Source organism: Triticum urartu, chromosome 5A, assembly GCF_056163025.1.
Source record: "Triticum urartu cultivar PI428250 chromosome 5A, HENAU_Tu73, whole genome shotgun sequence".
Lineage (NCBI taxonomy): Eukaryota > Viridiplantae > Streptophyta > Magnoliopsida > Poales > Poaceae > Triticum > Triticum urartu.
The window spans coordinates 529,100,492-529,111,981 of record NC_141877.1 but is presented as its reverse complement, the minus strand read 5'-3'; the positions used below and the strand labels follow the sequence as shown (position 1 = coordinate 529,111,981).

Sequence of the window (11,490 nt, the reverse complement as noted above, 5' to 3'; positions counted from 1 at the left end):
CAAGTGATTCACCTAACTTTTTTTATTTGACATGTGCAACCACAACTTTGCTCTGTATGGATTCATTTACATGGAGTTATGGGATGGGAAAATCACGAAGAACTTTGATGTTATAAGTTTTTCTGATTTATTGTCAACAATGCTACTTCTTTTCAACTATTTTCCTTTTTATATTGTACTACTGTTAGTAATGATCTTGACCCCCACACATACTCTTTGCCAGAGACGACCACTCTATATATCGCCGGTGATCATCTCCACTCGAGAGCTCTGTATCTCTGCTATATGCATGTACTAGCTGCTACTATAACCTGCTTGTTAGGTTAAGTTAACCTGAGGCACCTCATGTATGTTTAGCAGCTTAACTAGCATCCACCTCTCTAGTCTGCAAGTTTTGTGAGGTAAATTAAACAGTAGCCACTTGCTACCTTGAAAAAGCACTAGCTAGGTGCTTGTTGATCTGATTTACTTCCCTAAAAGAAGAGTAACTAGTTTGAGGAGCAGCACCGGAAGCAGCACGGGCTGCAGTGCAGACGGTTCAGGAACTTTTTAGTTGGGACTAGAAAAAGTCCTAGGACGAAAACAGATTCAGGACGCGTTAACATCCACCGCCGCCAGATGCGGCCGCCTGACGAGACGCCGTCGCCCTTCGGGGTCGGCGCCGTTGCAGCCAGCGGCTCATCGCGGAGATCTAACGCGGTGGATCCCTCTCTCCTGACGTCGTCGGTTCACTCTCCTTCCTCTAGTGCGGCGGCGCCGCCGGGTGAAGGGGCGGTTCGAGCGGCGGCGGCGGGGACGGATCTTGGCGACAAGACGGATGGTGAGATCATAGGAGAGCTGTCGAGGTGGCGGCAGTGGCAGGTCCATTTCGCTGACGAGACGGATCCCGACACTTGGATCGTGGGGCGTCTTCGTTTCACTCCATCGTCACGATGGATGGCTCTGCTGGATATGGAAAACGATGTGTTGGCTGGCGATTACCTACCGGACGACGATCAGATCAAGGTAGGGCTTCGTTTTTCCTTGGATAACTATGTTGTTGTAGTTGGGCATTGTGTGCAGGTTGATCAGGTCCCGGCCACGGACATGGTTGATTTGATGAACACAACAAGAATGGATCGAGAGATGACGCCGGGCTCTTCGAAGCCGGCCAGTGCGCATGCCTCCGGTGATCGCCGGAGGGTGGGCGGGCGCTTCTGGGCGCTAGCGGATGATGGCAGCGGGGACGATGAGGAAGACGGCAGGCGCTCCGGCGGCTCGTCGGCCTACTCGCCGACTCCTTCCGACGTGATCTGTGAAGCGTTTGGTCCCGGCTACGACGAGGACGAGGTGGCAGAGATCGTCGAGGCGGTCGTCCCTCCTGACGATCCGGCGAGGGATGACCTGCGTCCCGGAGAGAAGGCGGAGCTGCTCCGGCGTATCGTACATCGGAGGACGGCGGCGGCTGCTCCTCGGCCGTGGAAGGGCCCGTTACCCAAGGTTAGTCTCCCAAAACTTACTGTATTTGATTTGGTTAGACCGGAGGCGTGGACGGTTGTAGTCAGGAAGAAGAAGAGAGGCCGTGCGGCGGCCGACCGGCAGCAGGCGGCGCCGGCGGCTTCACTCGGGATCGCGGCCGCTAGGGCAGCGTGTTTGAATGCCTTGATTGGTGCTGCTGGGCCACCGGTGGCTACTGGGCCATCTTCGGCTGGGTATGAGGCCCAGTGCGAAGAGGCGGCAGTTGGGCCGGTTTCGGTTGGGCCGGAATCTGAGGGTTGTATGGATGTGTCGATCGACTACGTGTGAGGTGCATGCAACGATCATTCTGATCCTCCTTGTTCCATCACGCGCCGTAGGGTTTTCCTTCGTCGGCCTCCTCTTTGACGTGTGAATCGTGGTGGCCGCGCCCGTTGAATCCCTCCGCTACAACCCATGGCGGGTCGTGGGGTGGTGGGGAAGAGCACGGCTGAGCCGGCTGGGACGGGCCGCGCCGGAGTCGTGCCGCCGGCTGGCTCTGGTGGTGGCCGTGGAGCGGTGGTGCCGCCGCCGGCCGCGGGAACCGGCCGTGGTGCCGTTGCCCCTGGGGCCAGCCGTGGAGCGGCGCCCTCAGTAGTGCAGGCGGCGGGCCGGGGAGTGGCACCGGCCAGTGCAAACCCGTCGGCCATGGGCCGTGGTGCTGGAGCACTCAGCCTCCGCCCGCCGGCTCCGGTCCCTGCTGCTGCCTCGGGTCGGGGTGGTGGCCTTGGTGCCCGGCCGCCGCTTTAGGGCCCGGGGAATGATGGACGGGGAGTCCCGCACGGATCGCGTCCGGCGTTGCCGACCGGGGTGTTGCCGGCTGTCGGGCGTGGTGGACTGCGGCCTCCCACGCCGGTCTATGCGGCTGCGGGGAGCGGCGCCCCTCCTCTGAATCCTCTGGTGCCAGCGGCTGTGGGGCGGGGTGTTGCGCTGCCGCTGCCTCGTGCCGCGCCACCGCCGCACTACGTCGCGAGGCCGACGCAAAAACGTTCGGGCCCAACGCAGACGCGGCTGAACGCGGGTGATGGAGTAACTGATGGGCCGCCCAGAGGACAGTGGGGAGACAATGGTTTTGATACTTACGGGAATGGCCAGCACCGTGGATCGTCGTCTACGGGAGGTGGACGCGGCTATGCATGGCAGAGTGATGGTTCTGATGAGAGACCATTCCTTGGTCCGGCGGGTGGTTTTGTCGAGGGTTCTACAGGTCCGAACTACCGGCAGAGAGGTGGCTACCATGGGCATCGTGGTGGCCGTGGCGGTGGACGTGGTCGGTACCGCAAACCTCCTCCGCCACCGGTCGGGGTAGACCATCAGGCTTTGGATATGGCAGCCAATCCCGTGCAGTCGACCGAATTGCCTAGCCAGGCGATGGAGGTAGTGACGGCTTTGGCCAATGTGGAGGTTCCTGCGACTGGAGTTGCTGTTGAGGCAGGGGACAGGTCTGAGTCTGAGAGGGCGTCCAAGTGGGCGCGTAAGAAGAAAAAGATGCTTTGCTATCGATGTGGCGAGAAGGGTCACTTTATTGCTGAGTGCATGGCAGAACTATGTGGCTCGTGTGGTAAGACAACTCATACTATGGGGGACTGCCCGGTTCTGCGTGATCAGGCTCCTGCTCTCATGATGTATGGAGTATATTGTGCTGAGCTCACGTTCTTTGAGTCTCCGGCGGCGAGAGAGATTCCGGTTGAGACTCAGAGCTTGACTACTGGAATTGTGAAAGCTACCCACGGAGTGGTGTCTGAGGCTCAAATTGTGCAGAGACTTCAGGAACTGGCCCCAGGTGATTTTCAGTGGGAGCTGGTCCAGATTGAGGACAATGTGTTTAGGGTTGATTTCCCAATGGAGGACGATTTGCAGAAGCTGCTGAGTTTTGGGTTGTGCAAGGTCCCTGGTACTAAATGCATTCTGGAATTTCACGAGTGGAAGAAGGTGGAGCCTAAGGGAAAACCGCTCACTCAGGTGTGGCTGCGGTTTTCAGGGGCCCCATCTGAGTCTTTGACAGATGCTCGAGTTGTGGCTAGTCTGGGTATGATGGTTGGAAAGACTGAGAAAGTGGATATGGCATTCACCCGCGCCCATGGGGTGGCCCGGCTCTTAGTGGGTGTTCTAGACATCGAGTTCGTCCCGGATGTGGTCAACTGGTTTTATAGGGGAGAAATGTTTCCGCTTGAGATTGAGTTTGAGGATTCTGAGCTGTTTGCCGACGCGGCTACTGGGACTGATGTGGATATGCACGAGGGGGATGGTGACGCCGGTGCTAGTGGGGACCCGACTGATGAGGCGGGGCGTGAGAGGACCAATGGTTCGGGTCCGGTTGCTCAGTTGCCCGAGGATGGATCCGGCGTAGAGCCAACCCCGGTTCCGTCGGTACCGATGAGTACGTTGCGGTTTGGGTCCTTTGAGCCAGCGTCGGCCCCTCCCAGGCTTTGGAGCGACCGGGTGGATTCTGATGATAGCTTTGAGTGTATGCTACCGCCGTTGGAGCTTGATGTTGTGGTTGGTCCTGTGGTGGATGGCTTGTTGGGGACGCTCTCGGCGACGACCTTGGAAGGGGTTAGGGAGTTGGAGCCTCAGGTGGTTACCACCACCCGAGTGGTCTCGGGCCGGGAAACGACGTCAGGTTCGGAGGTTCGGCCTGGGGAGGGGAGTCCGGGGCAGGTGGCCTCGGCCTTTCCTTCTCTTATCCTGGCGCCGGAGACACCGGTGACGCCGACGATGGTCGGCTGTAGGGGAGGCCGCATGGGTCAGGCGGACCCGGCCCCTTCTCCTACGGTGGCGGCTACTGTGGCCACTTCTCCGGTGCGGCTGGGGACGGGTCTGGGGCAGGTGGCCTCCACTCCTCCTTCTTCGCCAGTCAGGCCATCAACGACCTCAGGTCACACAGTCCGGGCGGGAGGAGAGTTTGGGCCGGCGGAGCCAGTGCTTCCCTCCCCCGGCGTCCTGTCTGCGGGGCGTGTGAGCCCTCCATTGCCTCCTCCGGTATGTTTGGCTGATTCTTCAGCGCGAGGTTTCACACGGGAGGAGGTGATTTCATTTGGTGGGATCCCCGATCCGGTCTCGGCGGGGCGTCGGATGAGTTCTCGTCTCCAGGACAACCCGGAGGTTGATGACATGCAGCTGAGGTGCGCTATGAGGGCGGCCAAGCTTCGTGATGCTGAGATTACTACTGGTATGTCCGTGAACATTTCCAATTCTTTATTGCATTTTTCCAATGAGGAAATTATAAATAATGCAAACCAAATAGGAGTTTCTCTAGGGGCTAATGATAGTGAAATTTCCAAGTCGGTTAATGATCTTTTAGATTTGGAGGCGGAACGGGCATTAGAGACTATTCGTAATCTGGTTGCAGTAAAACCCATGAATGATGATGAGATTGAGGCGTTGGGGGTCCGAGTGCTTGATAATATGTGTGCGGATCTAGCACCATCCGACCATGAGTGTGAGGAGGATGATGTTCCTCTAAACAATGCAGTAGATAGTGCCTCTGAGCCCGGTTATGAGGACCGGGTGGAAGAACCTAGTAAACCTAAGCGCAAGTGGAAACGGAAGATTTATCCCAATTCTGCGGTTCGTAGGAGTGCTAGGATTCGGACTGCCAAAAAATTTCATGATGAAGTATGAAAGGAATCTTTTGGAATAGCAGAGGTCTGAAAGATTTGGCTAAAAGAAGGTTCCTTGCTGAGGCATCCTTGGAGCATCGGTTAGATTTTGTTGCTCTCTCGGAAACTGGTCGTGAAAACTTTGCGCCTCAGTTTCTTGCCTCTCTGGTGGGAGGTGTTGAGTTCAATTGGCATTGCCTTCCTCCGAGTGGAAGATCGGGTGGGATCTTGCTTGGTGTGAGATGCGACTCGTTAGAAGTCCGAAGTGTAGTGATGGGAGACTTCACGGTTAAGTTTCGAGCCAGGTCTAAAGCCGATGGTTTCAACTAGGCTTTGGTGGCGGTATACGGTGCCGCACAGCCCGAGCTTAAACCGGAGTTTTTGGCGGACCTTGTTCGAATCTGTGGGTCTGAGCAGCTTCCAATTTTAGTTGGAGGTGACTTCAATATCATTAGGAGGAGAGAGGAGAAGAATAATGATAATTTTGACGGCAGGTGGTCGTTTATGTTCAATACTATTATTGAAAGCTTGGATCTGAGGGAGATCGAGCTTTCTGGTAGAAAGTTCACCTGGGCTAATGCTATGCCAAATCCGACATATGAAAAGCTTGATCGAGTTCTCGCGAGCGTTGAGTGGGAACAGAAGTACCCTCTTGTAACGGTACAAGCCCTCTCGCGTGGAATTTCCGATCACACTCCATTGTTCATGGACTCAGGGGAGCCGAGCCACGTTGGAAACAAAAATACCTTTTCTTTCGAGATGGCCTGGTTTGAACGCGAAGGTTTCTTGGACCTGATTGCCAGGAAATGGGCTAAGGGTGCAGGAGGGAGGACTTCGGTCGAGCGTTGGCAGAATAAGATTAGGTATTTGAGAAGTTTCTTACGGGGGTGGGCTAAGCATCTTAGTGGAGTGTATAAGATTGAAAAGGACAGGCTCCTTTCTCTGATTCAGACCCTCGACTTAAAGGCTGAATCCACGGTTTTGCAGCTAGCAGAGCATCAGGTTAAAATCGAGGTGGAGAAGAGGTTGAAAGAACTTCTCCGCGAAGAAGAATTGAAGTGGGCATTGCGGGCTAAGGTCCGTAAAGTTGTCCAGGGGACGCGAATACTCAATTCTTTCACATGATTGCTAATGGTAAACATAGAAAGAAGAGAATCTTTCAGCTTGAGCAAGATGAAGGAACTATTTTAGGACAGGACAACCTAAAAACTTATATAACCGAGTATTACAAGCAGTTATTTGGACCTCCGGAGGATAGTTGTGTGTCCCTCGATGAGTCTAGGATTGAGGATGTGCCTCAACTTTCGGCTACTGATAATGATATTTTGGTTGCCCCGTTCTCAGAGAAGGAGGTGTTTGAGGCTATTGCACAGATGAAGAACAATAAGGCTCCCGGACCGGATGGTTTCCCGGTTGAGTTCTACAAAAAGTGCTGGCACATTATTAAGGGGGATTTGTTACCTATGTTTCATGATCTGTTCTCTGGACAGCTTCATTTATTTCACTTGAATTTTGGAACAATCACATTGCTTTCTAAGAAAATGGATGCTGTGAGAATTGAGCAGTTCAGGCCGATCTGCCTTCTCAATGTTAGTTTCAAAATTTTCACCAAGGTCGGGACTAATAGGCTCACACAGATTGCACATTCTGTGGTGCAATAGTCCCAAACTGCTTTCATGCCGGATAGAAACATCCTTGAAGGGGTGGTTGTCCTTCATGAAATGCTCCATGAAATCCATTCAAAAAAATTAGATGGAGTTATTTTTAAGGTGGATTTCGAGAAAGCGTATGATAAAGTCAAATGGCCATTTCTCCAGCAGGCATTGCGTATGAAAGGTTTCGATGAAGCCTGGCGCCGCCAGGTTGAATCGTTTACGCAAAAAGGAAGTGCTGGAATTAAGGTGAATGACGATATTGGTCACTACTTCCAGACACATAAAGGCCTAAGACAAGGAGATCCGATGTCCCCTATCCTGTTTAACATTGTGGTTGACATGTTAGCAATTATGATAGGAAGGGCTAAGGAGAATGGTCAAGTAGGTGGCTTGGTACCTCATCTTGTCGATGGAGATGTGTCCATCCTTCAGTACGCTGATGATACAATCATCTTTATGGAGCATAATTTGGCCAAGGCGAGAAATATGAAGCTGGTGTTATGCCTTTTCGAACAATTGACCAGGCTCAAGATTAACTTTCACAAGAGTGAGTTGTTTTGCTTTGGTAGAACCAAGGATGACCAAGAGGCTTATAGGCAATTGTTTGGGTGATTTGGGGGCGTTACCTTTTTCTTACCTAGGTATACCAATCCACCACCGTAAGCTCACGAATAGAGAGTGGAAATGCATCGAAGACCGATTTGAAAAGAAACTGAGTTGCTGGAAGGGCAAGCTCATGTCATACGGAGGCCGATTGATTTTGATTAATTCGGTGCTCACGAGTATGCCTATGTTTCTCTTATCGTTCTTTGAAGTCCCAGTTGGAGTCAGGAAAAGACTGGACTTTTATCGCTCGCATTTCTTTTGGCAGGGTGATGAACTAAAAAGAAAATACCGGCTAGCTAAATGGGATGTCATCTGTAGACCGAAAGACCAAGGGGGTCTTGGTATAGAGAATCTCGAAGTTAAGAACATATGCCTTCTTAGTAAGTGGCTGTGGAAGTTATCCCATGAGACTGAGGCCACATGGGCACAAATACTTCGTAGCAAGTACCTTCAGACCAAAACTTTGTCTCAGGTGACAGTTAGGCCGACCGATTCGCCTTTCTGGAGAGGACTGATGAAAGCCAAACAATCCTTGTTTAATAGGACAAAGTTTATTATTGGCAACGGTGCTAGTACACGTTTCTGGGAGGATACTTGACTCGGAAGACACTCTTAGCCATTCAATACCCGTCTTTATATCAGATTGCTCAACGTCGTGAGGTGTTCGTTGCAACGATATTTCAATCTATCCCCCTTAATATTCAATTTAGACGGTCGCTAGCGGACAATCGTTGGGAAGAATGGCTCCATCTAGTTAGGAGACTGATGGAGGTTCAGCTTTCCCAACAATCCGATAAATTACGCTGGAAGCTTACTAGGTCTGGAGTGTTCACAGTTAAATCAATGTATATTGATGTTATCTACTCGAGCTTCACTCCTACCTCTAAGCACGTTTGGGATGTCAAAGTATCTTTGAAAATAAAAGTGTTTATGTGGTTTGTCCATAAACTAGTTATATTAACCAAGGACAACCTGACAAAGCATAATTGGACAGGATCTACTAGGTGTAGTTTCTGTGAGCGGAATGAAACGATTAAGCACCTTTTTCTTGATTGCCCGCTAGCCAAAGTTCTTTGGCGGTCAGTTCACATGGCTTTTAATATTACGCCACCGCATACTATTAACACGTTATATGGGGTGTGGTTTAATGGGATTGAGCCCGACTTAGCGAGACATATTCGTGTGGGAGTATGCGCTTTGCTATGGACTATATGGAATTGCAGAAATGATTTGGTTTTTAACAGAACATCATGCATTCATTTTTTGCAGGTTATCTTCCGAGCCACGGCATTGATCCGTTCGTGGTCGCTACTCACTCCAATGGAGGCCAGGGAGCATTTGGTTACTGGATCTATCCGTTGGGAGATGATAGCGCGGGATATCTTCGACCGATTTGGATGGCAGTCATGTAATAGGATAGGCAATTAGTTTACCTATCTGTCTTTAGCCAGCCGGTTGTGGCGTTCCTTATCTGGCTAGTTTGTCGTTCTAGCCTTTATGGTTCTGAGTGAGCCTTTTTTTACAGTTCGAGACTTTTAGACCTTGTTGGAACCTATTTATTTGTTTTAATAAGACGGCTGTATGCATCGTTCTGATGCAGAGGCTGGGGTGAACCCCCTTTTTGAAAAAAAAACTAGTTTGAGAATTATTCATACACCTTTTGTTATATTTTTTGACACAAACTTTTTTCTTCTTTTCTACTGTTTTAGAAAATCATTCCTCAATTTCGGCAGATTGTTGCTTACAAAATGACGAAGTTCGACCTGAATGAGATAGACTTGGAGGCACTGGATGATGCTTCAACAAAGAGATGCTACATTGATGATGTGTATTTCCATTTTTGTCTGATCAACGTATACCTCAGAAAGCATGTTGTTGTCTACTTCCTATGGCGGAAAAAATTGTTCTCAGTGTGCAAGTGTGCTAAACGATTGCATGTTTGTTTTTCTTGCTATTTTCCTATCTACCTGACACTGCAATATCACATCAGAAATATATATTTTGTTCTAAATTTATATTAATGAAGTTTTTCTGTTCTATTTGGATAGATCTTTCATAACTACCTATTTGAGAATGAATACGTTGTTGATTCAACATCTAATAATAATTTCGTCCAAAATAAATTAAGCACGAATAGAGTGTGAATTAACTAATGCAATTTTATTCAAACTTTTTTGTCCAAATGAATTTGTACAAGCATATCTGTATCATGCATTGTCATCTGTTATAGCATCTTATACATCCATCTTGAATTCCAAGAATATTTTTTGAATCTTAGCACACAATTTGAATTCCAAGAATGAATTTTCAATGCTGAGAACATTTTTTGAGTACAATAGCATTTTTAGAATCCAAGAACAAAACTTAAATTCAAATAACAAATTTTTAATTCAAAACACATTTTTTGAATCCAAGAACAACTTCTCAAATTCAAAGTACAAATTTTGAATACCCTAGAACATTTTTAATCCAGGAACAACTTTCTGAATGCGTCAATCATTTTTGGATCCATGAACAATTTTGATTGCAGGAATAGTTTTTAAATGTGTCATGATTTTCTTTTGAATCAATGAACAATTTTTCAGTTTCAAAGAACAATGTTTTCAATGCCTCTAATTTTTTTTGAATACCTGAGCAATGTTTTAATTCAAGGAACAACTTTTGAATGACTTGAACAATTTTTTAATTCCTTAATCCAAGAACAATTTTTTACTTGAACAATTTTTGAATCGCAGAACAAATTTCAAGTTCGAAGAACAATTTTGGAACCACTAGAACATTTTTCAGTCCAAGAACACTTTTTTGAATGCACGGACAATTTTTTAATTCCAAGAACATTTTTAATGCCTTGAACATATGTTGAATCCAAGAAAAAATTACAACGAACAATTTTGGAATCGTTAGAACATTTTTTAGTCCAAGAATATCTTTTTGAATGTCTGGAATATTTTTTGAATCGATGAACAAAGTTTAAATTCCAAGAATATTTTTAATGCCTTGAATATATCTTGAATCCAAGAACAATTTTTGAATGTCTTGAGCTTTTTTGAATCTAATAATATTAGGTGATTTCAAAGATTTGTTTTGAATTGATGACAATTTTTGAATGTCTTGAACATTTTTTCAATCCAAGAACAATTTCTTTAATGGCTTGAACATTTTTGAATCCATGAAAAACTTTGCCAAGAACATGTTTTGAATGCTTTGAACATTTTTTGAATTCAAGAACATTCTCTGAGTGTTGTGAACATTTTTGAATCTGTGAACAATTTTGACTGCCTTGAGCATTTTTTTTAATCCAAGAACCAACTTTGTGTTTCTTGTAGCAATGAAACGGTGGCAAGAGCCAGCTTTATGTTTCTGTGCCTATTTTGTGTTTGCGTTCCTGTCTCGTGGCTGTATTTTCAGAAGAAAAATAATTAACTTTATTCGCTAGTGAGTGCCAAAGCAGTCAAAGAAATGGGATGCTAGGTGTGCGTCGAGTCAAAAACACGAGCAGCTACTAGTCCAACCAGTAAACGGAAACAGAAGCAACCTTTTTAGGGGGAAAACAGAAACAGAAGCAGCTATTTTTTTTTTTTGAGGAAACAGAAGCAGTTTTTTTTTGTTGAGGAAACAGAAGCCGCTACTAGTCGAACAGAGGAAAGAAACAAAAAAAGAAACTCGAGCGAAGAAATCAGCCCAGCGGGCCGCCACTGGGACGCTCTGTGCGAAGCGACGCCTGTTTGACGTAAAGTGCGTCATATAGGTGCTCCCCGGAAAGTTGGTCTGTTTGGATACAAAGTAATTTTAATACAACAATTTTGATGTAACGACAACAGTTTAAGAAACATACAATATTTCAGACTATAATCATGAATGAAAAACACGGTTTACAAACTCTGCAGTATAATGCAATATTAGCACAACCGTGGGGCATTTGGTGATTGCACTATTTATATTACTAGTATTTTTAAAATGACTTACTAGTATTTTATTTATGCTTTCATACCGGTCGGTAAATAGCTGTTCTAAAAATATTATAATCAAATAATGTGTGTGCTCACATATACTTTCGTTTTGATTAAGCGCTCCAATATGAACTTCACTTGTCAAACTTTATCTTTTTCATGAGAGGGCACAGAGAAACCCCT

The 11,490-nt window shown here is 47.6% G+C and overlaps 1 pseudogene; it reads left to right on the top strand.

The window, feature by feature from the left end:
• Positions 1-1,663: 1,663 nt before the first annotated feature.
• LOC147972507 (uncharacterized) lies at positions 1,664-8,769 on the top strand (annotated as a pseudogene).
• The last annotated feature ends 2,721 nt before the right edge of the window (positions 8,770-11,490 follow it).